At 47.1% G+C, this 27,281-nt stretch overlaps 1 long non-coding RNA gene across 1 annotated transcript in view; it reads left to right on the forward strand.

Moving 5' to 3' along the window:
• Positions 1-26,860, forward strand: part of LOC109395672 (uncharacterized) — a 226,972-nt gene extending 200,112 nt beyond the window's left edge. Inside the window, exon 4 of the long non-coding RNA XR_002126703.1 lies at positions 26,760-26,860. This is a non-coding gene — a long non-coding RNA (uncharacterized LOC109395672). The remainder of the gene's footprint in view (positions 1-26,759) is intronic.
• The last annotated feature ends 421 nt before the right edge of the window (positions 26,861-27,281 follow it).

Consider the following 27,281-nt stretch of genomic DNA (forward strand, 5'->3'; position numbering starts at 1 on the left):
CGTGCGGCGGTGGAAGGTTTTGGAGATACTGATGTATTTTTCTCCACACTCACTTCCCTGCTCTCATTGCCGCGTTTTTCTGCCTCAGTCAGCCAGGCCGTTCTGTCCGGACGTGCGTGTGACAGCAGAGAGAAGAACAAAGGGAGCCTTTTCCTGGCGTTTGGAAGTCAAATCAGAGGCTTGGAACAGAAATAGAGCTCCTCAGGCTTCCCACCTCCAGACAAGCCTGAGGGGGCAGGGGGAGACCCCGAGTTGTGTGCCAGACGCTTTCTCGTGGTGTTACGCTGTCTCTCATGGTGCTGATCTGGGGAAAAGAAAAATTTGATGGAGCTCCATACCGTGGACCATCATGCAGCCATTAACACGAGTGCATTCAATCCCCCCAGCTCGTTAGGAGGCGGTTCCATTGTTTGCTTGTTCACGACACAAGCAAGATGTAGAAAGTGTATGTCACAAGACCCCTTTGCATAAAACAAAGGATGAGCGCCCACCGTTACTAATAACCGTATTGGTATGTTTACATAGATTATATGAACATGGACAAAGGTAGGGTGAGATACACCTTGCTCCCTCACATTGTTTACCTGGGGAGAGAAAAAGAGATGGAGGGGAGGAAAGTGGAAAAAAAAAAAAGCTGTCCATTCTAACCTGAAAACATTCATCTCCGGTTGGCTAATTTGTCTCAGTGGTGAAGGTAAAGTCAGCCCGAAGCCAGGGGCTGGTGGTGGTTGCTTGGAGGGGTGGGTTAGGGTTATGGGAGAACGTTCACATCCTACATACACATTTCTTTTTCTTTCTTTCTTTCTTTCTTTTTTTTTTTTGTTTTAGCTGAGCCATCCTGCCACCTGTTGGCAGCTCAGCTTGGGCCGGGAATCGAACCGCTGACCCTGTGACTCTTGAGCGAGCTCTTAACCAACTGAGCCACTCGGCCGGCCCCCTACATACACATTTCTACACTGCTTAATGTTTTACAACGTTAAGGCGTGCACTGTAGCTCTGATTATCAAGAGCAATATAATTATATAGCTGTGCGTATTTACAGATTTTCACATGTTACAAAGCGTGCACAGTAGAAAAAGCATTTGCGATCACTCTATTTATGTGAGTTTATATATACACACACATATATGTACATATGATTTTGTGTGTGTATATGTGTGTGTATACATTCAGGAGAGAGAGAGAGACATCAATAGATTTGTGCAAATGTTACCACCGACTCAGAGCAGATACGTATGAGGAAAGTCAAGATAAATAACAGTAACATTTTTCATTATTGAGTTTCCTTGTACTTATCTGAATTGTTCAAATTGTTTTGACAAGGCTCCTGGATTCCCCCACTTTTAAGCAGGCAATAACAGCCTCCATCTTCAAGATAACACATGCAGATTTGCACACACACCCCGCAGGCACCCTGCTGAATGGTTTAAAGGGAAGTAATGTGTGTAATTCTCGAAATCCAATCAACCTGTTGTCCTTATGGAGACTCAACGTTGCTTGGAGAAGCCAAGGGTCACTGAGAAGATGCTCCCAGTATCCTCTCCTCAGAAAGAAAAGCCGACACGGGTTCCATTCAGGAGGTCCAAACATGATGGAGGGGAGAAGAGAGACTTGTCCATCTGCCGCCGTACACCCAGCAGGGGCCGTGGACCCCGTGCATCTGAGCCTGAGCAAAGTTAGGGACCCCAGATGGCCCTCACTTTCCTGCTGCTGCTTTGAGTTTGCAGGGCTTGGGGACGACGGACGGCAACAGCTAATGGTGCTGCTGACCAGATGCCCTGGCTAAGCCGCAGCCACTCTTCTGTCATTGCTCTGTCCATCCATCGGGCTGAGCCAGGCGGGGTCGTGTGCCCCATTTGATCTCCAGGGCCAAGCAGAGCGCCTGGCATGGGGCAGCCAGCCGCTCGGTCACTGTGTGGTAGATGCCTGAGTAAGTGAAGGAGTGAGCAAAGGGTAGGTTGAATGAATGAACAGGTGAGACAATGGAGGGGTGAATACATTTGGACCTGAGAAGAGGCCCAGACACAGCTCTGAATGATTCTTCCAGGCGAGAGCAGCTTTGTGTAAAGCCATCCATCACCTTTGCCCAGTTCATCCCCCTCACGAAGACCCACTTGAAGATAATGACTTCTTGGCTCTCAGCACGCATATGGCAGCCCAGAAGGAAGCAAAATGAACTGGCCTCCATCAGCCTCCTCATCGCACATTGCGGAGTCTCGGTCACGTGCGAGGCATTCACTGGGGACAGTCAGTCAGAGATGGGTGGAATTCTGGGAACTCCCGACTTTCCAGGAATTTGCAGACTTACAGGATAGCTCTTAGACAAAGACAGAATATCCTGTCCTAAAATACAAGACGACACCCAGATAAAGGTTGTAGGTCGTCATTCCTGCAAAAATTCTGGGGGAAATGGGGCCAGAGGAGTCACATGGGAGGTGTGGCTCCCCCACGGAAAGAGACGAGCAGAGCAGCACCGCAGTGACTAGCCTGGAGTCTGAGGCCAGATCGCTCCCACCATGGCCCGACCTTGGACAACAGGGTTAACTCTCCCCATCTGTAAAATGGGCGTAATGATAGTCACAATCTCCCAGGGTTTTGAGGATTAAGTAAGCCAACGCATGTTAAAAACCTAGAACAGGGTCTAGTGTGATACACTCGTGTGTGAGCTATTTTCTTTATCCTACCCTGAAGAGATGAGCTGGTTGGATAACACGGAGGACCCTCAGAGAGGAGACCATGGGAACAGCAGGGCCGTGCAGAGGAGTGTTCGGCTGGGGAGTTAAGCTTACCTGGTTCCCCCGTTTCCTACCTGGGTGACTTCAACTCGCTAAGGCTCAGATGCCTCGCTTATAAAATGGTAGTAACAACACCATGTTCATTGAAAACATATGTTAACCATGCCATGATAGATGGTAGCTATTATTAAAGAGAAGCACAGCAGAGACATCCCAGAGGGAGGTGAATAAATTAAGCAAGATGACACAGCGGCCTCTTCCCCACCTTTCCCTTCTTCCCCCAGATTGTTCCAGGTCTCGTCATTACCGGTTTGCATTTCTATTTTAATCATGGTTATAGGTTTACAGTATTTTTCCCCCTGCATCTTTATATGCTATAATTTGGGTACTATTTTTACACAATGAGGCCATTTTTAACTGAGAACAGATTCAATTGTCTTTCAGCATATATCATTGTTTATCTTAATTAATGCTAAAATATTCTTAGGGTGAAAAACACATCCCACAGAGTATTATGCAAGGAAACTTAGCATTCATTTTTGCCTCCCTCTTGTCTGGCATATCAATTTATAAAGGTTTTAGCATCCTGTTATTTCAGTGACAATAATGCGTGCTTTTAAATGTGAGGCACCCACCTGTGAGAATCAAGTCACAAGGTGTTAAGAGCAGGTTTGCGATTAGCACCCGCAAGATGTGTGTTGAGAAGTGGGATTGACAGCTGCAAGAGGGGAACTCTGCTGGTGAGAAGACTGTCAAGGGAAGTCTGAAATCATAGGCATCGTCTCTGATTGGTCCCTGGGAACATTCCTTGAGTAGAGCTGAACCAATCAGGACCCAGGGCTTAGAGTGTCCTAGGGAGGTTATTATAACTCTCAGCCAGTGATGGGCATCTCTGTTTTTGCTCAGTATCCTCCTTTCTTCTAATCAGATGCCTTGCTTGTTCCTTGAGGAATCACCCTTTCCACTCTCAGCCCAGGTGTTTTGGGGGCAGCTGACTCTCGCCCCAACTCCAGAGGTAGACATCTGAGGCAGATCTTATCAACCAATACATACCACCTCCCTGGCTGCAGTGATTGGGCAATGGGTGGCCATGTGACCCAGTCAGAGCCAAGGAGACCCCATTTTGGGACCTGAGATGGAACCATTGGGGAAAGGGGCTCTCTTTCCACTGGGATGCTAACCTTGTAGGAGCATATCCCTGGAGCTGCCATCTTTACTCTGAAAGGGAGAGAGCGTGCCTGGGAATGACACCGGAACGAAAGAAGGAGGGGTGAGAGATGGAGGCAGATTCTGGGCGCCATCTCCTGAGTTCTGGATAAAGGCTTGCTTCAAGCCAGATTACCCTCTGGACCTTTAATGGAAGCCACTAAATTCCTTTTTCTGCTTAAGGGAGATGAGTTGGCTTCTGTCACTTGCAACCTGAAGAGTGCTGTGGAATGCAGTCTCTCAAAGGGAACTTTGAAAAGCCGGGATATACAGCTGAATGCATGTGCTGTTGATCCCATTGGGGGACCATGCATTTGAGGGCATCTCTCACCCCAGACCTTCTTGTCTTTCTAACACTGGGCAGTGGGTTGGTATCTGGAATGTTCTAAGCAGTCTTGAAGTCATGCCTTCAGTCTAGAGGAACTCCCAAGAGGCTGGGTGACATTGTGATGCAAAATACGGAGCTTCACTGGGTTATGCAAGAACCCCTGGGGGTGGGGGTTGAGAGAAAGGGGGTATGTTAGGAGCATGGCTGGGGGAGCTAACCTGCTGTGAAAGGGACTGGTGAACTTGGGCTCTGTCCTGCTAGAGACAATGTTGCAGGGGCCGGATACCAGTGGGAATGTGAATTGTGACAAGTGTCCGCAGGAAGTCACTAACTTTTATTGACAATTTACAATGAACCATTGTAAGTATGTGTAAATGCTTTACACATACTTGTGTTTAATCCTTTCAACAACCCTCTAAGTCATGGGTCTTGTTATCTCCATTTTACAGGTAAGGAAGCTGAGGCTTAATTGGTGAGGTGACCTGGTCAGCCACAGACAGAATTGTCATGTCTGTCTGACTTAAAAGCATCTTGTGGTGTGATGCGGGGCTTTGGACTTGATACAGGATTTTGTCTGATGGCTTGGAAACATGTCTAACCTCCCAAGGTTAGGAGGCTTCCAAGACTAAGGTTTTGGTCAGAGACTCAACTCTACAGGGGCAGACCTTCGTCCCAATGGGAGAATGGAATGTGATAGGGAAACTGAGGCCGGAGTTTGGGACATAGTAGGGGGTCGCTGGGAGGACGGCCATGATGGGTGAGCAGGTGTCTGGGGGCTGGTGGCAAAGGACAGACACAGGGTTCCAAAGTAAATTCCAGGCCCCCTGCAAAACTCATTCAGGGTTGGCTCAGGACAGGGAGAGTCTGTGGGTGATGGAGGAAGGCAAGGCAGGCTTGCAGACTCCCGAGATTAAAAACATTATAAGATCCGTTTTATTCACTGAACAACTATTACAAATTACCTAACACATGGCCACCCCTGAACTAAGCTCTTCCTCACACACTGTGATCTGAGGCTCAGAGAGGTCACCTGGGCAGTCCAGGGTCACACAGGAGCTGAGCTGATGTTAGGAGCTTGATCTGCCAAAACACACATCTGTTTTCATGGCACCAGACTGAGCCTACAGCTCCTTCGGAACCGATCGTCTGCTCCGAAACATGAGTCATGAAGACAGCGCACATTACGGACAGGTACTATGTGCAGTGCAGGTGCTAAGCCCTTTACCTGGATTATCTCACTGCATCCTAAAACAACCCCATGACATTTAGCGAGGTATCCTCATCATCATCAACACCACCATCACCATCATCATCAACACCATCACCACCACCACCATCATCACCAGTGTCACCGTCATCATCAGCAACAGCAGTATTATCATCTTTGTCGTCTGAACCCAGGCAGCCTTCCCTTTGAGACATGCCCCCGCTTTTAGCCATGACACCTCTACCTAGACTGGTGCCTCAGTTTCTCCCTCAGTAAAACGAGGGGAGTAATCACGCCCACCTTCTGCGGTTATTGTGAGAAGGAAATGAACTAACGCATACACAGGGCTTAGAAGAGTGCCTGGCCCACCAAGCCCAGCCAGTGTTGGCTCTCACCAGGGTTATTGTCCTGTTTGCGTCACCCTCTCTAAAAGGGCTCTTTCCTTCCCCACGGCTTCCCTGCAGCGCTCAAATGTCCTAGGAAAAAGCAAGGTAGCTCGCGTGCGCACGGGCCTCATAGGATAATCCCGAGGCAAGAGATAAGAGAAGCTCGCTCGACATAACTTCATAAACCTATTTTAATCCAGACATTGACTTTCCTTTGGAACAATGCCCTGCCAGCTCACATGTGCAGCCGCTCCACGCCTCTGACACAGATGTGGGTACCGGTAATGTTATTGAGATAAATCCATCGCCTTCCTTACTCCCTCGATTCTTCAGTCACCCCAGGCCTGCCTTTGTCTTTCTCATCCTCTGCTCCCCAGCACCATTCACTGGAGCACATTCCTCTCCCCTCACCAGACATAACTCAACGTGACAATTTCAAATACAAGTCATAAAGTAGGAGAGATTTAAGCAAACTCAACTGAAAATAATGTGGAAAAATATTATTCAGCCCCGACACGCACCTCTCTTTTGATCTGCCTCGTCCAGGATACATTTGTTAAAAAAATGCCCTTTTGATAGCAAGATGCAAGCAGACACTAAAAGGAAACCGTACATCTTTGTTGGGAAATAATTAGTCCGATCGAGTCGGTTGCTTTGTGATGGACAGAGGAGTCTTTAAAGAAAATCATTTGTGTTTTCAGAGGTCCTTTGGCAGCACAGCTGCCTCCAGTTGGGGCTTTTAGATGACAGTTTGGGGAATGGAAAATTTCCCTGCATAAGAAATCAGAAAGCTTGACCCACACAGTTACCTGTAACTTGACATGACAACAATTCACAATTACTTTTTGATCCGAAGCATGAGGGTGAATATAGAGAGGTAGGCTGAATCATTCTTGTTCTTCTAAACTCACTCTCTCCTTAGCCCTGTACCTGAGGCTGAATTTATTTTTTCAGACCCAAAGAGTCAATATAAAATCATAGCTGGAACTATCTATCTTAGCTGCGGCTGGGGGAAACAGTTGGCGAATTCATGAATCAGGGTTTCTCCTTCTCTTGTGAAGGGTGTCTGTTCTGATAGCTCAGAGATGGTTTGGAATCAAGTGCAAGTTGGTTCCTCGTGTCAGCACGTGGCACGGTTTCAGCCAGCCTGTCTGATGAAGTGGGGCCACCCGTACGTGGTCCCGGAGTCTCAGAGACATAAATGGCTCTCGTGCAGACAGAATGTTACGTCTGATGCCCAGGCGTGGTGTTTATAGGTCTGTGGTGAAGGGAGAGGCTCTGAAATCCATCAGATTTGGGGTCAGACGCTGCCCACTCTGTGATTTGGAGCCGATTGCTTAATTCCCCTGATATTCAGTGTCTTTACCTGAAAAACAGAAACAAGGAGGGTAGCTATCTCACAGGGTAGGGTTTCCCACCCTTGGCACTATTGACATTTGGGGCCACATCATTCTCTGCCTTGGGGGGCTGTCCTGGGCATCGTAGGATATTTAGCGTTCCTGGCCTCTACCCACTGGATGCCAGGAGCACATCTCCCCACCCCCCACTTCCAATCCCTGTTTTGACAACCAAAAATGTCTCCAGACATGGCCAGATGTCTCCCAGGAGGTACAGTCCCTCCTCTCCGCCCCTGTGGAGATGCACCGCCATGCAGCTATTACGAGAATTGAATGGAATGCCCCATGCAAAGATCTCAGATGCTGCTTAGTAGGTACTATGATACGTAGTAGGTGTTCAACAATGTCGGTTGTTACTATAGGAAGGAAACTGTAAATAGAAACCTAACACAACCTCCTTCATTCTCTTGAGGATTCTTAGGGAATCCCTTTACTGGGGTCCCCTAATTCCCTGCCATTAGATAGGAACCCCCAGTTGGCAAAATATTTTGCCCACCCACTACTGGCAAAATATTTTGCTTCGTGGCAAAGCCAGCAGCAGCTAGGATCAGGGAAGCTGACTCTCAGGTAGTGAAAGAATGCTGTCATCTCACCTTGGTCCCAGGGAAGCAGGAAAGCTTTAGGGCTGAGTCCCGGAAGTAGAAAACAGACTCCACATCAGTAGTGGCTGCAGCCCCGAAGCTCTGAGGTATTAGAAGCATCCAGGCCTTGGTGAGAGAGCCGCATGTCCAGGAAGCTGTGAGCGGTGGAGGGGTCACCTCAGGACGAGAATCAGCAGATGCCATTAGCAGCTGTATGATTGCTTCTCAGGACTCCGCATTTCCATAAATTAAAGCGAGAGGTCTCAGCCTGAGGAAGAGGAGGGAACTGCCCCTCCCACCAATTCCATCCCAAGTTATATCTTCCTCCAGCTCGGGATTTAGCAGCTGATTGCTTCTGCTTCCTTCATTCCTCTCCAAGGCCAATGAATACTAATAATTCAGAGCAGGGCAGACTTGGTGTGGTGCAGATCTCCAGTGTGTTCTGAAGTTGCCTGATTTTACCTTCAAATCACCATGAGGGCACTTGCCCCTCGCCCACTGTTTTTCCCCAAGTACCACCATTCGGCTGGTGGCGTCCCATCACGGTCAAAGGCAGCGGCTTTAGAGGCAGGCTGACCTGGGCTGGCTCCTAGCCCTAACCCATCTGTCTGGCTTTGGGCATGTTACCACCCCTTCTAAGGTGCTTTAGACAAAATGCAGATGCACATAACAGTTATCTCCCAGGGTCAGCCATGTACAATTTGAGGTTATCTGTGGAAAGCATAGTGCTTGGCATATGGTCGATGCTTAGTAGTTGTTTTCGTTGTTCTCAGTGGATAAGAACTTTCTAGAATGTGTGAAGTCAATACTTTTTTCAGGACTCATGATCCTTGGGCATTTCCAGGTTGTGGGGTCCCCTCAGGGACCTTGGGGGGTCATTCTTATTTTGTTGGGGGCTTCCCTCGGGTAGGGAGGATGACATGGGTCTCAGCTGGACAGTATCTGATGAGTGGTCATCAGGTGTTGACTAATCGAAGAGGTTCAACACAGCATATTGTTCATGAATCCCAGGCTTGAAGTCAGACTCAAGTCCAAGCTCAACACCTCCTAGTTATACAGCCATGGGCATATGTCCCATTGGGTTGTTAGAATGGAATGGGATGAGGCATGTGATGTTCTTAGCAAGCCTGATGCACAGTAAGCTGGTGGGGCCGGCCCGGTCTGCCCACAGCCCCTACCTCCAGTTTCCTCTCAGTGAATGTGGGTGTGAGTAGCCCCCCCAAGTAGGTTGTCTCCTTTCTCTTCCTCCTCTTCGTCCCTGCTGGCGGAGGGGAGGGGCGGCGGTGACTAAGCTCAAAGTGAGTTGCTTTTCCTGAGGTGACCCACAGTGGTCCCGTGCTCGCCCTGGTTGGGTCAGCATTCATCTTTACTTCCTGGGAGGGAATTTTGCATTAAGAAGTAAAGATCCTTCCTCCATAGCCACAGCTCTGAGGCACAGGAGCGAATTTAGGATATTTTTGGTTTTCTGACCACTTCATGATGACTCAGCACCTAGCCCTCCCCCAGGTTTAGTTATGCTCATGATATAAGCATGGGGCCTGGTGTCAAGAAATCTGTGGTTCGAGGGCTCAATTCGCCTCTAACTCTGCGTAATTTGGGGAGGGGGGGCTTCCCTTCCCTCCTCACCCCGGGCCTCAGTGTCATCATTCTAATGGGCCTGAAAGACAAGGTAATATCTAAAACCATCCTCCGTTGGATATTCTGTGTTTCTGCCATTCCCTTGATCACCAGGGATCGAGCAGGCTGTTCCCAGGTCCTAGGATGGTGACGCACCCATGCCACATCTGTGTGCCCTCTTCTTCCCTGTCTCCTTAGCCTACATCTCTGCTTTTGATTAGGAAGGTTTATGACAAGTGATGGGCTGTTCTTCCCAAACCGCCCTGTCCCCATGTCCAGCCACGTCCCTCCCGGTGGGTGATGGTGGTGTTGAGTGGGGGCTTTGGCGTTCACATCCCATTCCTGCCACGTCCTAGCTGTGAAACTGAGCCTGTTACTTCTTCAACATTCATTTGTTTATACAGTCATTCTACAAACAAATACTGAGCGACACCTTTGGTGCTGTGGGTACAGCGGTGAGCAGGGCAGACACTGCCCCTGTCTTCACAGGGTACGATCTAGTGACCAAGATGGCACCGACAAAGGGTGACCTGTGCCAGGATATGGGAACACCCAGTGCTGTGAGGTCACATAGCAGAGGTGCCTCATGTAGTCTGGGCAGGGCAGAGGGTCAGGGCAGGCTTCTCAGCGGAAGCGATGCCTAGGCGGGAGGTGAAGAATGAAGGGAGCTTAGAGGAGAGCAGCCATATGGCGGGCCAAGAAACTCCCTCGTGTAGAAAGAAGCCGCGGGGCGGGAGAGGGTGGGTGCCTTAGACGCTAAAATAAACGCAGAACAGTTCACACGGAGGAAGGGGGAACGTGGAGTGTGTGGCGGAGAGGGGCGCGGTGCGAGTTGGGACGGGAGGAGTGGTGAGGGCCAGTCCGTCAGGGAAGGAGGCCTTTGTGAGCCATATTAAGAGGATCGCCCTTAATCCTCCAAGCAGCAGGAACCCCTCAGACACTCGGAAGAAGGGAATGACATGATCACATTTTTATTTCGGAAAAGGCAGCTGCGCTGTGGAGAAGGGTTTGTGCGGGAGGGAGAAGGAGAGCATGCTGGGGGATGTGGCAGTCATCTAGGCAAGAGATTGCTAGAAGGAAGGCTCCCTGAGGCTGGCGCCTTTGTCACTTGTGTGTCTTCGTGTATCCCGTGTGTTTGGAACAGGGCTTGGCGCCCACCAGGCGATCAACAACTGCTTGCTGATGACAGTTGGGATGGGAGACAGGCATGTGGACTTGAGACCTATTAATAATTTGTAGACCCAAGGAAAAGAATTACAGCAGTTAAAGATGATGCCCAGTCTTGTGGCTTGGGCATCTGGGGAGAAGAGGGTGACGTTCCTTGAGATGGGAAATTCTTCACGTCTTTGAGCCTCAGTTGCCTCCTCTATAAAATGGGACCAATATCCCACATGTGACAAGTCTGTAAGGGGAGTAGCCTGGTGCCTAGAACATAAGAGGTAATCCGTGTTGTCTGTCACATGCACTCCAAGCTCAGATCTCACCTGCCCGGGGTGCAGGTCCCCTCTTTAGGATAAGAGCAAAGACCCTACACGTTTCCCAGGGTCTCCAGGTTTGAAGTCCCCACAGAGATGGTGGTGGCGGCGGCAGCAGCAGCAGCACAAGTGAAAAGTGTACAGCCAGGAAATGAAACAAGCAACTGAGATTGCTTAATTGGAGTTTATTTTCTAAAAATGAACTGCGATTCTCAGTACAACTCAGTCACCTGCAAACCTGGTCCTTGATGAGCTATTCTGCTCTTTGTGAACGAGAAGCATTTTGTTGGACGGAGGCCTGGATTGGCAGGGAGGCTTTCTGTAGCGAAGGGGGTGCGGGCAGGAGCAGGAAGGGATTGAGTTTGTTTCCCGAGCTCACAAACTCTTCTGGGACACAAGTCCTTCGGGTCACTTCTCTTGTCCATTTTCTGGGGGGAGGCATCCCACCTGGTCATGGGAAGAACCGGTGATGCTGCTGTGCTGGGTTTCCGTGCCACCGCTGACATTAGACGAGCTCAGAGGGCAGAACCCCCACCCCCCTTTCCCTCCTGTCCACTCCATGAATGGAGACTAAGCAACGACTCTGCCAGTCGTTCGTTGTACTGGGGTTACTCCATTAACAAGACACCGCTCCTGCCCTTTGCAGGGGACACAGACCAGTAAACAGACAACTCCAACCTCATGTGGCGGGTGCATGTATTAGCTTACTGGGGCTGCTATAACAAATTACCACAGGTTTACATGGCTTCAAACAACAGAAATGTATTCTCTCACATTCTGGAGGCTAGAAGCCCAAAACCAAGGTGTCAGCGGGGCCGGGCTCTCTCTAGGGGAGGGTCCTTCCTCGCTTCTTCCGGCTTCTGGGGTTGCAGCAACCCATGACCTTCCTTGTCTTGTGGATGCATCATGTGAGGCACTGGGGCTGGAGCGGGGAGCCAGAACAGCTCAGCCCCTGCCCTCCGAAGCTTACAGTGTTGTGAGGGGAGGAGGCAGGAACCAGGCAGCCACACACATCCATGTAAAATGACAACTGGAATGATTGGAACAGGAGCCCTTCTGAACACTCAAGCTAACAGGAGATTACAGGAGCTAGGAGGTTGTTTATTAAGTAGGGACCATGTGCGTAGGACCCTCTGGCTGGAGAGCGGGTGTGGAAAGGGGCCTTCCCTTCGGCCGACTGAGCTCAGCTGCTGTCCAAAGCCTGAAAGCTGGCACGTGACTGGTGAATACAACCACCAGAGTCCCTTTGCAAGGAGCCACTAGAACATAGTCACAAACTGACCATCCTATTAAAACCAGGGGCCAAGTCACTGTCGGGTTCAGTGGCATCCTGGATAGTGGGAACACCCACAAACTTTGGCTTTTCCAGGGGGACCTTCGGGCAGCTTTGGGCAAACCACTGTTACTGGCAGGGGCTACAGTGGTGGGGTACATGATGTGCGATAGCAGATGAGAAGCTTGACCTGCTCAGGGGAGGCAGAGGGCTTCCTAGGAAGTGATGCCTGCCCTCCGTGTCTTGGGCCCATGGAAAGCTGGCAATAAAAAGGAAGGCGTTACCCTGTTCTCCACAGCCTGGTTAACTATGTAGTACCCACTGAGACACAGAAATCACTTGCGGGGTGGGGCACATCATGCAGTGGAGGACGTTTCAAGCCAAGAATCATAGCCTGGAGCAGAGGTCCTCAGACTTTGGCGTTTTTTAGGAGAATTAAAGTCCATTTCCTGGGATTCATGTCCTAAGATTTTAACTCACCAGGCTCAAGTGTTGCCCAGGAATCTGCATTTATAACTCGCACCCCAGGTGGTTCTGATGGAGGCGGTTGGAGGGCCAGGCTTGAGAGTCCCCGTCCTCCAGGTAACCTCTGGATTGGACAGGGGAGAGAAAAAATTAGATCTGGCTGTTGTCTGACCAAGCGACTCTCAAGGTAGGCCAAGTTCAAAAGCAGATTTTTCCTGTGTCCAAAGCAAGAACACGAGACGCCAACAATGACAACAAAAGCGGATCCTGAACACATACTTATTTCTGGCAGTTTCTCTGAAGTATATTATTTTCTAATAATGGAGTTGTTTTTCTTCTTCTCTAAGGGTTTTTTTTTAAAAAAAGAGCTTTATTGATACATAATTCACACACCAAACAATTCATCTATTTAAAGTATACAATTCAGTGTTTTTAGTATATTCACAGAGTTGTGCAACCATTATCACAATGAATTAATGAATTCAAAAATATTTTCTTCACCCCCCCAAACCCTCAAAGAAAACCCATAGTTATTCTCATTTCCTCCCAACACCCCCTGCGCCTGGGCAACTGCTAATCTTTCTGTCTCTATAGATTTGCCTATTCTGAGCATTTTGTACAAATGGAATCAAACAATATATGGACTTTCTGTCTGGCCTCTTTCACCTAAGATAATGTTGTCAAGGTTCATCCATGTTGTAGCAGGTGTCTGTCCTTTGTTTCTTTTCATTGCCCAAGTAATACTCTTCATGATGCATTTTTAAATGTTGGCAGCTTCCTTTTCCGTGAACATTTCCACAAACTGAACAGTGTTATTCAAGGTCCGAGTGACTTTTCCACCCACTTCCACGATGCTCTCACCACACCCCTGGGTTCCCTCTACCGGCCTCAGCTTGGGCTGACGTGCCCCCTTGTCCATGTAGTGACTGCATCCTCTAATTCTGAACTCAGGCATCTCCTTCCCTGGGCCTTGTCCTCATTTTTGAGTTTCATCTTGATTATACCTCTTTCCGTGTTGTGTTGGAATGGGCGGCGCACTGTCTCTCTATGCTGGTGACTCCTCCAAGGGAGAGCCTGAATCTTACTCATTTTTCAAGCGTTTAACTGATTTTTGACCAGTATGAGGTGCTCGGTTCATAGGTCAGAATGAATACTTGAATGAATGAACGAATGAAAGACAGAAGGATGCCCATGGAAGCTCGCATATATAGCCATTTCCCCTTGCCAGTGGTAACACAGCAGTTTGAGCTCCCCCTGTTTGAAATGACTTGTTTGAAAGAGAGTGGGAATGACAGCTGAAAGAATATTAAAGTGCCTGAGCATGAAAACCCGTCTGCCAGCAGCAGTTATCTCTGGGGGAGGGATTGGCAAGGCTGGGGGTGGCTTTTACTTATTCTTTATTATAGACTTCTAAAGAAGAAAGTGGTGTGATAATGGGTGATTTTTGCCTTTATGGTTCCGGGGGGATTCTTCACATAAAAACAGCAACAAAAGTGAGCAAATGAATAAATAAGAAGTACTGCCCTCGAGTTGGGTCTAAACACCAAGCTGGGTCTGGGAGCGCTGGGCCAAACTCGCTTTTCCCTCTTATCTCAGTTTCCTCACCTGTGAAAGGAAAAGAGGAGCTTGCGTGGTGCGTCTGTAGCGAGGATTGAAAAGTATAGTTCCTGGCACAAAGGAGACATTTGGCAAATGACAGTGACTGCTATTGTTTTTAGAAACAATGATAACAGAAACAGGGGGAAAAATGATAAACCAAGGCACACGGAGGTCCCTTCCCTCTGAGACGGTCCTTGAATCTAATTTATTTCTAGCCTGTCTGCTTATGCTGGGCGGCTTAACATATTGATTCTCTGGACACCATGTAGCTTTGCTTTGGAATGGAGGCTCTTTTAATCAACTCCACTTTATTGGGTGATTATGCAGAAGGCAGCTGCAGTGACCTTGGTGACCGAGAGAAGTATTGTGATAATAGTAGCTGCCATTTCTTGAGCCCTCACCATGCGCCACGTAGCCCTGAACCCAAGCCCATGAGCTCTTAGAATCCCCATTTTGCAGAGGAGAAAATGAGGCGCAGACAGGTTAAATGATCCCTGGCCATACAGCCAGCATGGCTCACCCAAGGTTCAAATCCAGCTCTTCCGGACCAAAGGTAGCTGTCTTTTCATTAGACCCGATGCTTCTCAAGTTGCAAATAATATGGTAAAAGAAAGGGAGAAAAGAGATGATGCAAAGGGGCAGTGGGGCTTTGACAAAAGGTTTACAGTTTCCTAGCTGTCCCATCTGTTGCCTTATGTCATGCCCCAGTGGGTCTTGGAAGTCATGGAATGAGACATGGTTAGTCTTGGTGGCGTCACTCATGCCGGGGAACTCTGTGAACTCTGACATAGAGTGCAGGCTGGGTTGATAAGAGGGGTCGCCATGGATACCTGAGGATGCTGAGCAAGGACTACCATTGCCCCTCCATGACCAACCTTCCTTTTTTCCAGAGTAATAATGATTTTTTTTTTTTGTAGAGGATAGGTTGCTTAGAATAAAGACTACTTTTCCCAGCCTGCCTTCCAGCAATGCGTGGCCGTGTGTCTCAGTTTTGGCCAATGGGATATGAGTGGAAATAGGAATGTGCAGCTTCTGGGAAGTTTCATTAAAAGCTGTGTGCATGCCTGTGGCTTTTGCCCTTCTGCTGGTGGGGGCAGCCATCTTGGCAGTGAGGTGAACATTGACTGGTGGCCATTTACAGAAGAAACACAGAAGGCGTTTGGGTCCATGATGCTGTTGGAAACCTTCCTGGACTTTTCATGAGAGAGAGAGAAAAAACCCTTCCATCTTGTTTAAGCCACTCCTATTTTAGGTCTCTGTTAATTCACAGTCGAAGCGAATTCTAACACAGATGCCACCCCCAGCACCCATTGCCTCCCCACCCTGCTTTCTAGTAGCCCCCAGTTTCTGTTTGGGCCTTTATCTTCTGGGAAGTCGGCAGAGGTGCAGCACGTGACCTGAGCTAAACCAATCACAACATTCCATTCCCCCAGCTACAGTGAGTGGTCCTGGGTGGGTGGGGCCTAAGCTGGCCCAATCAGAAGGAGCTTGGGAAGTCTTGATTCTTGCAGAGACAGGTGAGTTGAAAACATCATCTTCTGCTCCGGAAAGTATAGTGTGTGCATGTCAGGCCTGGAACTATGACTGCCATTTTGCTGTGAAGAGGAAAACCTGGCTGAGGATCAGGCTGACGTCAAGTAGAGAAAAAAGCTACAGTGATAGACAAACAGTCAGGGTCCTGATCAAACTATGTCTGACGTCTGTTACTTCTGTATTCTTCAGACACATAAGATAGTTTGTTACATATGTTGTCTGCAAGTGGTTCCCCCCCCCCATTGTTCTACGTGCAGTTTGCGCTGAGGTTCGTTATTTACAGCCAACTGCATTGTAATTGATAGAGATGTCCCCTCCACCTTTCAAGACAGATGAAGCAGAGATGTCACTTCCCCCGAGAGCTTTCTCTGCTGCTCTGAGCAAGGAGCCTTGTTGGAGCTCCACAGCACCTTCCTATCCTTATCTCTTGTAGGAAAGAGGGTTCTTAGTACAATAAATCATTGCAATTATGCCCTGAGAGCCGATCAACAATCACCAAGAGATTTGTTTATCTTGTTAATGGTTCATTGTGAAGAAGCTGAGAGGGTCCCCATGAAGGGGGGTATCTACCGTGTCCCTTTTGGGATGCAGCTGGGAATAATAAAATCATGGATTTGACCAGGTAGAGAGATGGAGGCTAGAGCAGGCACCCCGAGGAGACACAGGAGGCAGTAAAGGGAAGAGGCTGGGTGGCAGGGGGCAGGCACATCCTCGGGACCCATTTTAGGGACTCCGATGGGGACGTGAAGAAACCTGGACTCCTTTTCTATGGTGATGGGATTGTGCCTGTTTGGGTGACGCGCTGTGTGTGCAGACCCAAGTGCAGAACACAGTGGCCCGCCACACCAGTTTGCTGTCCATCTCCCCCGTAAGCTTGAACCCATGACCTATGACCCATGCGTCATCATGGCCTGGCCACCATCATCTCTCAGAACCCAGTGCAGTGTCTAGAACATTGAAAGACACTCTCTTAAGTGTCTGTGGGATGCATAGATGGCTGGTTGGTAACACTCGGTTTTTACCTTGGGCAGAGCACTGTGGTTTGCAAAAATAATTTCCCAGCAGTGACTTGGTTAAAGTTGAGCTTTTTTCATCCAGACTGTCTTCTCTGTCCTTCACTGAATTTCACTGACCATGCAAACACAGAGCAGAAAGCGATGACATCAGGCAAGTCCTGTCCCCCATCTGGAGGCCAGGCAAGGGGGATAATTATTTCCTTGGAGTCAAGAGTTCTTATTCCTCTGCCTGATAGTTGATTTAAGGTCAATCTCTACTTGACTTAAAGTCAAGGTGTACTTTTTAAAAATGTTTCTCTTTTGGGGGGCTATAACCATGAAAAGACCCAAACAGAAGAGAAGGATGGAACCAGATGTCCCTATATCTGACTTCCATTCAACATTCATTTCAACCAGTATTCAGTAAGCATCTACTGTGTGCCATGCTGCGTACCAAGCCCAGGGGCTATAAGGGAAAGTAAGGTGCAGATTTTATCCTCGCCAAGCTTGTACCCCCCGGTGGGGAACCCACAAGCAATGATTACAACACCCTTTGAGAAGCAGGGAAGCCAGGCTGCAGAGGGACTTTGAAGCCAGCTTGTGGGATTTTGGCGTGGGGGGAGGCGAGAGGGTTACTTCCTGAAAGAAGTTTTGCCTAATCTGAAACTGATCTGTGGGAATGAGGTGGCCAGGAGGAACATGGGAAAAGGAGGAGAGTATTTCAGGAGGAAAGGCAAGGGAGGAGAGAGAATCTTAGCACTGCTGCAGGGAGAGCAGGAGTGGAGGGGCGGGGCCCGGGGGAGGGGCGGGGCCCGGGTGATGGCGGGGCGGATATTCCATGGCTTTCTAATCATGCTCAGCATGCAGACTGATCCAAAGAGCCATGGGGACAAGCCCCTGGAAGGTTTTACTAGGAGAGTGATACGACCAGACATAATCTGTAGAAACCTCCTCTGGGTGCAGTGTGGAAGGGAGGTGGGAGGGGACCAACACACTGGAAATGAGGACACTGGTTAGGTGGCCATTTTAATGTACACACATGCACACACATATGCCCCTTTACACCAAAGATTTACGCAAGCACCAAAGTAATCCCACCACTGGGGAAACAGTGCCGGAAGCTCTTCCATTGTTAGCGCCCTGGCCTTCTCATCTGTAGAATGGGAACAACCACCGCTGCCCCTCAGTGTCTCCCGGGATTTCTGGGAGAAGGGACATGTCATATGGGTGAAGCCCTCGTCCTTCAGCCCCAGTCTGGGGCTTGCATATGGAAAAGGCTTGCAGAATAGGTACGCACATCTCAAGGAACTCCAGGCATAATTCATCCACTCCTTTGAATAGACAGTCCCCTGACTGCAGGATGTGCCCGTGTTCTGTGGCATGGGGAGCCTGTCTGAGTTTCCTAGGAATTCTGTAACAAAGTGCCATTGATTGAGTGGCGCAGACAATGGAAATTTATTTTCTCACAGTTCTGGAGGATAGAAGTCCAAGATCAAGGTGGCGGCAGGGATGGTTTCTCCTGAGGCCTCTCCCCTTGACTTGCAGATGGCCATCTGCTGTGTGGGTCCTCATGTGGTGTCCCTCTGTGTGTATCTGTGTCCTATTCCCCTCTTCTCTTAAGGACACCAGTCATATTAGATGCGGGCCAGTTCTAATGATCTATGTTACCTTAACCACCCCTTTGAAGACCCTATTTCCAAACACAGTCACATTCTGAGGTACTGGGGATTAGGGCTTCAACATACAAATTTTGGGGGGGACACAACTCAGCCCAAATGGCTTATTTATATAGTGAATGTAAGCAAACTGCCAGGAACCCCAGAGACTGAAAATTCCTGCCGAAGTTTATCCCCAGACTAAGAGTCCCCGATTGAAATGGATTTGCTGTCCCCTTGGTGGTGGCACCATCCCTGTTTTCCCGTCCTTATCTCGGCTCCCACGTGCTGCTACAGACAAGAGCGGATCCACACCCACTTCTTTCTTTCTTCACCACTTGGCTGAATGAGTGTTTCTGTGGCAACCGCTGGCTGGGAAGAGATAACCCCGGAAGTGGCGGGGTCAGCCCATGTTCTTTCTCTTCTCAGTTCTTGGACGGCCCCTACAGTGTGTTAGCTGCCGCGTGAATCTCCAGGGTGGAGCTCGTTGCTAAGAGTTTTGAGTGTGTATGCATGAGTGTGTGCATGTGTGTGGGCAAAGTGGCACCTTTAAGAAAGCAGTCAAAGGGACAGTGGGGTCCCCTGAAGAAGGGAGGCATGCATTCATTTACCGACGGGTCCCATTTGGATTTCCTGTCCCAGGCTGACGTGCCCTCTGCTTCTCTCGGTTTCCATAACCTCATGAGCCAAGTACATATAGTAACTTTCTTATATACACACTTATACACACACTATTGGTCTGTTCCTCTGGAGATCCCAGACTGACATATCTAGGAATATAGCAGTGAAATAAACAACACCTCTGCCTTTGAGTGCTTACAGGTTGATGTGTGGAGATTGGGTAGGGGTTGGTCTTTGCACTTGGTTTGTCATGGGCCGTGACACATTTGGACAGCAGTTTTAGTCACATAATACTTTCCAACTGGAAGAGCAATTTCTTGAACATGCACCTCCCTGTGACACCCCCGTTCCCCGTTTTAGGCCTCTTTCCTGGAAGGGAGGAGAATGTGAGCATACGGGTATATCTTTATACTATTTCTCTTCTGCTTAAAGCAGTGTTCTGAACCCATTTTGTGCTAGGGGCCCCTTTGGCAATCCTATGAACCCCGTTTCAGGATAATGTTTTAGAATTTGGAACATAAAATACATAGGGTTATGAAGGAAACCAACTATTTTGAAATTCAGCTCTCAAAAGTATTTTAAAAATTGTGATCTAATAGTGTTCACTCCTTTACTAACATGTTAAATAACATGACTTAGAGTTTAGTAACAACTGTGATTTCAAAATACTGATGAGCATAAATGATATTTCGAAATAACTATAACACCTTGGACGTGATATAAAAATATCCATGATTTATTGCAGACAAAGTTCCAGATAATACAGCGGTTTGTTACCCTCTGTTGGTTTGCTAGGGCTGCTGTAACAAGTATCCCAAACTGGGGAACTTGAACAATAGAAATGTAACATCTCTTAGTTTTGGAGGCTGGAAACCTGAGACCAGGGGCATTGGCAGGGCTGTCCTTCAGTTGATGACACTGGAAAGTGGCCAAGATGGTGTAATAGTCTACACATGCGCCCCACATACAGGAAAGAGAGGTGGGCATTTTGTGCATAAGAAAAAAGTACAGACAAGAAATAACATCTTCAGCTAGCCCATATGCTGTAACTGGGGTCTTTTTCCTGCTAACCTGCTACACTCCCCCCTCACTTTCAGCTTTCCGATAAGCAATGAACAACACAAGTGACCCAATTTTCTAGCCCTGAAACCACCGTCCTTTGGAATATGTAGTGAAGAGGAACTACTTCTGTTTTTAATCTGAAAGTCAAATGTCATCATGTCACCCCCTGGCACTACCCCTTTGATGACTTTCTCTTTGCTTTCAAAATCCTTGAAGTGGCATTCAAGGCCCGTGATCGCCAGCCTCACCTCACTCCCTGCTGACCTCTGTGGCACTCCAGCTTCTGACCTTTTCTCAGGTCATTGAACACACCCATCCCCTTTCTGCCTCCAGCTTTAGCTCATGCCATTTATTCCGCTGTGATTCAGAAACAGCAAGCATTTTCATAAGATGTAGGGGATGTGCTTTTCTTGTCTCTGAATTCTCACAGGGGAAGATGGTGTGAAAACCTAGGAGTTTAGAGACCCACAGAAGGCACGTTGTGTAGAAGTCAGAGTTCAGCTAAACTAAAGCATTGCATTTTAATTTTTATTTATTTATTTATTTTTAAGATTTTTTTTTTAAAATTGGGGAATTGGGGGAGGGGAATAGTTCTGGGGAATTGGGGGAAGGGGAACAGACAAGTTGCTGTCTTTTTGTCCTTCAGTCTGGTTATGGAGGACGTTGCTTCACTGGCCCAAGTTGGCACCATCATTGAGCTCTTCCTGGGCGAGGCAGATCAGTCGCCGGCTTCTGGATGGCCACTCAGGGCTGCTGCTGGCCGCTCAAGCTGGCTGCTGGCTACACACGGTAGCCCGTGGCAACCCACTGCAGCAGGGGCTGCAGCCTACACCATTGCTGGTGACTCACAGCAGCCCAGCTCCAGGTTGAGCTGTTGTTCAGCATCTTAGCTGTGGAGGGCAGCATCACTGGCCCTCATATGTGGGATCTGAACCGGGGCCCTCTGGCGTACCAAGCCAGCTCTTAACCAATGTGCCACTCGGCCGGCCCTAAAACATTGCATTTTTAAATGAAGCTACCATCTTCCTTTCCTTCATCCTTCAACTGGGTTTAAAACTTATGTCATGATGTTGAGTGTGTGTGCCTAAGACAGACATACAGTCAGAGAGAGAGAGAGAGAGAGAGAGAGAGAGAGAGAGAGACTTTATCCTAAAGAAGTGCTTCCTGAATTTTGTTTACTGCCTTCAGTATTCAACTACCATCTGTACTTAGTTTCTTATAGGGATTTCCTATATTTTTACAATATTTTTTCTTTCAATTGTCCTACTTTTTGTAAACTTAGTTTCAACTTAAAAAGAGTACCTAACAAGCCACAGAAAATAATTGCAATCACATATTTGATGAAGTTTGGGCATCCGAAATATAAAAGAACTCTTAAAATTCAATAGGAAAAATAAACAACCCAGTTTAAAAAATGTGCAAAAGACCTGAACAGACAGCTCACCGAATAAGATATACAGATTAAAAAGAAGCATTTAGAAAGATGCTCTACACCATCTGTCGTTAGGGAGATGCAATTGAAAATAACAATGAGACATCGTTACACACCTTGCTGTAGGTTGAATGTTAGTGTCTCCCCCAAACTGATAGTAAGGTCCCCATAGTTTTGTGAGATTGATCTCCAGGAGCTTGGCTAGTTTCTCATTGTTAATATTGGAGAAAAATCTTTGTGCTTCTGATAGTAGGGGAAAAAGAACCATTTTGAAATATGCCAGATAACTCTATTCTTCTTAAATAAGCTAGCCCTCAGGAGAAACTCGTTAGCCAGAACCTAACCTTCTGGGGTTTTATCAGAGCCCAGGTGACCTGGGGGAAGGGAAATACCCACCCCTTCGATGGGACAGGGTGTTTAGATCACTGTAGCTTTATAGTAAGTCTCCAAGTCGGTTGCTGTCAGTCCTCCAGTTCTCTTCTCTTTCAATATTGTGTTGGCTATCCTGGGTCTTTTTATCTCTCTCCACGTAAACTTTAGGATCAGTTTGTGAGTATCCACAGAAACTTGCTGGGACTTTGATTGGGATTACATTGCATCTATAGAGCAAGTTGAGAAGAATTGACATCTTGACGATATTGAATCTACTTATCCATGAACATGGAATATCTCTCCATTTATTTAGCTCTTCTTTGATTTCTGTCATCAGAGGTTTGCTGTTTTCCTCATATAGATCTTGTACTTTTTTTTTTTTTTTAGATTTATACCTAAGTGGTTTTTGGGGGGGAGTGTTAATTGTATATGGTATTGTGTTTTTAATTTCAAATTTCACTTCTTCATTGTTGGTATGTAGGAAAGCCATTGGCTTTTGTATATTAATGTCATATCCTGCAACCTTGCTTTAATAACTTAGTAGTTTCAGAAGGGTGGGTTTTATTTTATTTTGGTTTGTTTTTTTTGGATTTGTGGACTTTCTACATAGATGATCATGTCATCTGTGAACAATGACAGTTTTATTTCTTTCTTCTTGATTTGTAAACCTTTTACTTCCTTTTCTTGTCTTATTGCATTAGTTATAACTTCCAGTACAGTGTTGAAAAGCTGTGGTGAGAGGAGACATCCTTGCCTTCTTTTTTTATTTCTTAATTTTAATTATTATTATTAGTTTCAGGTGTACAAAACACAATACAATAGTTATCCTTTTCACCCCTCACAAAGTGACAACTTCTCTCCCCCACCCACTGTCCCCCACCCCCGATATCATACATATCTATTAAAATTCCATTGACTCCATTCCCACACTATACTCCACATCCCATGACTATATATGTATTCAATTATAGTTGACATATAATATTCAACGGCAGCTTCAGGTGTACACTGCAGTGGTCAGGCCTCTACACTGTCCATGAAGTGGTCTCCCTGACAAGACATGTGACGATCTGACAACCTACAAAATATTGACAACCTTATTGATTGTATTCCCCAAACTGTCTTTTCTATCCCTGAGGCCATATTGTAGTTACCAACTTATGTTGTCTTGTCCCTTCCCCTTCTCCCTCATCCCCACCCCGTCCCACCTAGCAACCATCAGTTTTTCCTCTGTGTCTCTGAGACTATTTCTGTTTATATTACTCGTTTATTCAGTTTTTTAGATTCCACATATAAGTGAGATCATGTGGTATTTGTCTTTCTCTGACTGACTTATTTCACTTAGCATAATGTTCTCTAGTTCCATCTATATTGTTGCAAATGGTACGGTTTCCTTCTTCTTTATAGCTGAGTAATACTCCATTGTGTAAAATGTTTCTTAATCTAGCCGTCTACCAATGGGCATTTTGATTGTTTCCAAGTCTTGGCTATTGTAAAAAATGCTGCAGTAAACATAGTAGTGCATATTTTTTCGAATTAGTGTCTTTGGTTTTTCTGGATAAATACCTAAGAGTGGAATTGCTAGGTCATAAGGTAGTTCCATTTCCAGTTTTTTTGAGATACCTCCATACTGATTTCCATAGTGGCTGCACCAATCTGCAGTCCCACCAACAGTGCACCAGGGTTCCCTTGCCTTATTTCTGATTTTAGTGGAAAAATTTCAAGTTTCTTACTCTTAAGTATGAGGTTAGCAATGGGATTTTTGTAGATATTTTATATCAAGTTGAGAAAATCCCCCCACTATTCCTAGTTTACTGAGAGCTTTATCATGAGTGGGTGTTGGGTTTTGCCAAGTGCTTTTTCTGCATCAATTGATATTATCATGTGCTTTTTCTTTTTTAGCCTGTTGCTGTGATGAATTAGATTAATTTGATTGCATTACACAATTGATTTTTGAATCTTGCAAACCTGGGAAAAATCCCACTTGGTCATGATGTATAATTCTTTTTATGCATTGTTGGATTGATTTGCTAATATTTTTTTGAGGATTTTTGCATAACAGATATTGGTGTATGTTTGTGACAGATATTGATCTGTAGTTTTCTTATAATGTCTTTATCTGGTTTTGGTATTAGGGCCATGCTGGCCTCATAGAATGAGTTAGGATGTATTCCCTTGGCTTTGGTCTTCTGAAAGAGATTATAGAGAATTGTTATTTCTAACATAAATGTTTGGTAGAACTTATCAGTGAACTCATCTGGGCCTGAAGCTGTCTATTTTGGAAGTTTATTAATTATTCTTATTAGTATTTTTTAAAGATTTTTATTGGGGAATTGGGGGATGGGTACAGCACTGGGGAATTGGGGGAAGGGGAACAGACAACTGCTGTTGTTTTTGTTCTTCAGTTTAGTTGTGGAGGACGTTGCTTCACTGGCCCAAGTTGGCACCATCATTGTGCTCTTCCCGGGCGAGGCAGATCAGTCGCCAGCTTCTGGACAGCCGCTCACAGTGGCTTGAGGGCCGCTCACACTGGCTACTGGTTACACATGGTAGCCCATGGCAACCCACTTCAGCAGGGGCTGCAGCCTGTGCCATCTCCGGGGACTCAAGGCAGCCCAGCTCCAGGTTGAGCTGTTGTTCAGCATCTTAGCTGTAGAGGGCAGTGTCACTGGCCCTCATATGTGGGATCCGAACTGGGCCCTCTGGCGTCCCAAGCCAGCTCTTAACCAATGTGCCACTTGGCTGGCCCAGAAGTTTATTAATTATTGATTCAATTTCTTTATTAAAGTTAGGCTTCCCCTCCCCTCCCTTTTAAGCAGTGGACCCTTCTTTTTTTTCCAAATAAAGCCTTTCTCTGCACGCATACAGGCTAGAGCAGAAGTGTTTGGGCTGAGATGAGGAGGGGAGGCCTAGAATTCTTTCTGGCTGTGTTCCCTTTCCACCTTCTTTTCCACAGCCCACTCCTCTTAACTGGATGGCACCATAGGACCCTGGTGCTCTAAGGAACACAGCTGAGATACCACTGGTCTCGAGGCCAGCATATCTGATTGGAATGCAGATGCTCTGATGCCTACCCAAGGCCCTGGCAGCTGTGGGCAAGCCTATAAGCACCCTTGCACCTTGGTTGTCTCTCCTAGCTGGGACCCCCCCAGCTCTCTCTCACAAAGATGGAATGAGGATGGGACTAAGATGGATGCAAAGATCCATGCATCCTTGGAAGAGTCTCGGGACATAGTTATTCCAGGCTGAGATAATCCAGACTTAAACTTTTAATAGACACTGCTGGTGGGAGTGGAAACCACTGCAGAGAGCAGTTTGGCAGTATGGGGTCAAGTTGAAGATGCAAATAACCGCTGACCTGGTGGTGACACTTCCAAGTACACGTCTAGGTGTAGAAACTCCTATTCATATTCATGGCAAAACAGGTTCAAGGCCAGTTATGCAGTAGTGTTTATGATCATGAAACACTGGGAGTAGCCTGGCTGTCCATGAGGAGGGGAATGGATAAATAAATTATCATATACTCGCACAGTGGGATACTAGACAGCTGTTAAAATGATTGAACTAGACGTGCATCAACATGCACGGATGTTCAAACGTAATGTTGGGCAGAAATGCAAATTCCAAATTGATATGCATGATAGGATTCTATTTTTATAAACAAATACTACACATACTCAATATGGTTTATAGGTACGTGTCGGTAATAGATCATAAAAACATTGACTAGGCTACATACATATCAAGTTCATGGTCACAGGCAGGGGAGGAGTCCTGGGTAAGAGCACAGGAGATTGGGTTGCTTTACACACACACACACACACATACACACCCTGATGAGATGTTCTCAACTTTGGTGAATACGTGGTTATTTATATATATGTTCTTTGTGCTTCCTTCATTTAAACTTTTTAAAAGTAAAACATTTATTTGCATTTTGCTACAATCTACTCATCAAGCAGTTCTGTAGCTCTTACTATATATCACTTATGAATATGAATAATTCAAGCCTCGTGCCAACATTATGAGGTACTATTTTAGAAGTGAGGAAATGCATGCACAGAGAGGTTAAGCCACTTGCCCAAGGTAGAACAGCTAGTAAGTGGCAGAGCTAGGCTTCAGACCCAGGCAGCCTTGCACCACGGTTCACGCTCTCGAGCACCTGCCACATGTTATCCGCGGCTTGTCGTCCCTCAGTGGGGTCCCCTAGGTGTGCCCTTCTCACACTGCCAATCCACCTGTCTTTCCTTTGTTTTATGCTGTGTGGAAGCTGGGTTCAAATACCCCTCATTACTCCATTCCCACTCGAGCATGGCCCCTGTCTCGTCATAAATAAACAGCAAACGTTGTTGAACAAATGAATGGATGAATGAGTGACCCAAGCTTCCTGGAATCCACGCTGTGCAAATGTCACGGTCAGGGTCGTTGCCTTTGAGGCCTTCCACCACATTTAGTGTCACCCAGGGTGCTGGCACTGGGTGTATGGGAGGGAAACCAGCCCCGTTAATACAAATATTGAAAAAAATAATCAGGTAGTGTGGGATGTTTAAGTGCTAAGGGCTGCCTTACTCCCTCTGCACATGGATGGGTTGTTCAAAGAAGGTGATAATGTTTCAGGAACCGTCCAGGTCTGCTCACAAATCCATTTTGTTTTGCCAACTAATTTCCATTCGTATCTGGTTTCAATTTAAATGTCACTTCTTCTCAGAAGCCTTCTCTGCCCCCACTCTCTCCCTGCTGCTATTCTGTCTTATATTTCCGTCTTCCTGTATTGAACATATAACAACTTATCCATTTGTTTGTGAATTCTTTCTTTCCAGCATCTCTCTGCCCAGGAGACTGTCCACTCCGACAGGCTGGGGGTCACGCTTGCTTAGCTCACGCCTCGTCTCCAGCACCTGGCCGACTGCAGGGGCCTGCGACACGGTAAGTGCTCATGTGTCACCATTGAAGGAATCTTGTTGCTGATGGCAGTGGCTTAGCTGAAAAAGGTATGCGATGGGTTTCCAAAACAAAACAAAACAAAAACACAAATTTTTTTCCTTTTTTTAACGGTACAACTCATTTTCACTAAACGGAATTGTTCAGACTTCCTTATATAACCCACTTGTTTCTCTGGTCAAATTGGGGGTGACTGGGGTGAATCTGCTTGCCCTGTTCTCTCCTTGCTGCTCCCAGCAGGGTCCCTAAGGCACCTCACAGACTGCCCCTTGTCAAGATTTTCCAAGCCTCCCTGTTGAAAGTGCCAAAAGGGTCTCACCCCTAAGGGGGCCCTGCTTTGTAGGTTGAAAGACAGCCGATGTGTCCTCTTCTCCCAGCTCCCCACGTCAGCCTCGTGGGGT

This window comes from Hipposideros armiger, unplaced genomic scaffold (assembly GCF_001890085.2).
Source record: "Hipposideros armiger isolate ML-2016 unplaced genomic scaffold, ASM189008v1 scaffold_480, whole genome shotgun sequence".
In the NCBI taxonomy this organism is placed as follows: Eukaryota; Metazoa; Chordata; class Mammalia; order Chiroptera; family Hipposideridae; genus Hipposideros; species Hipposideros armiger.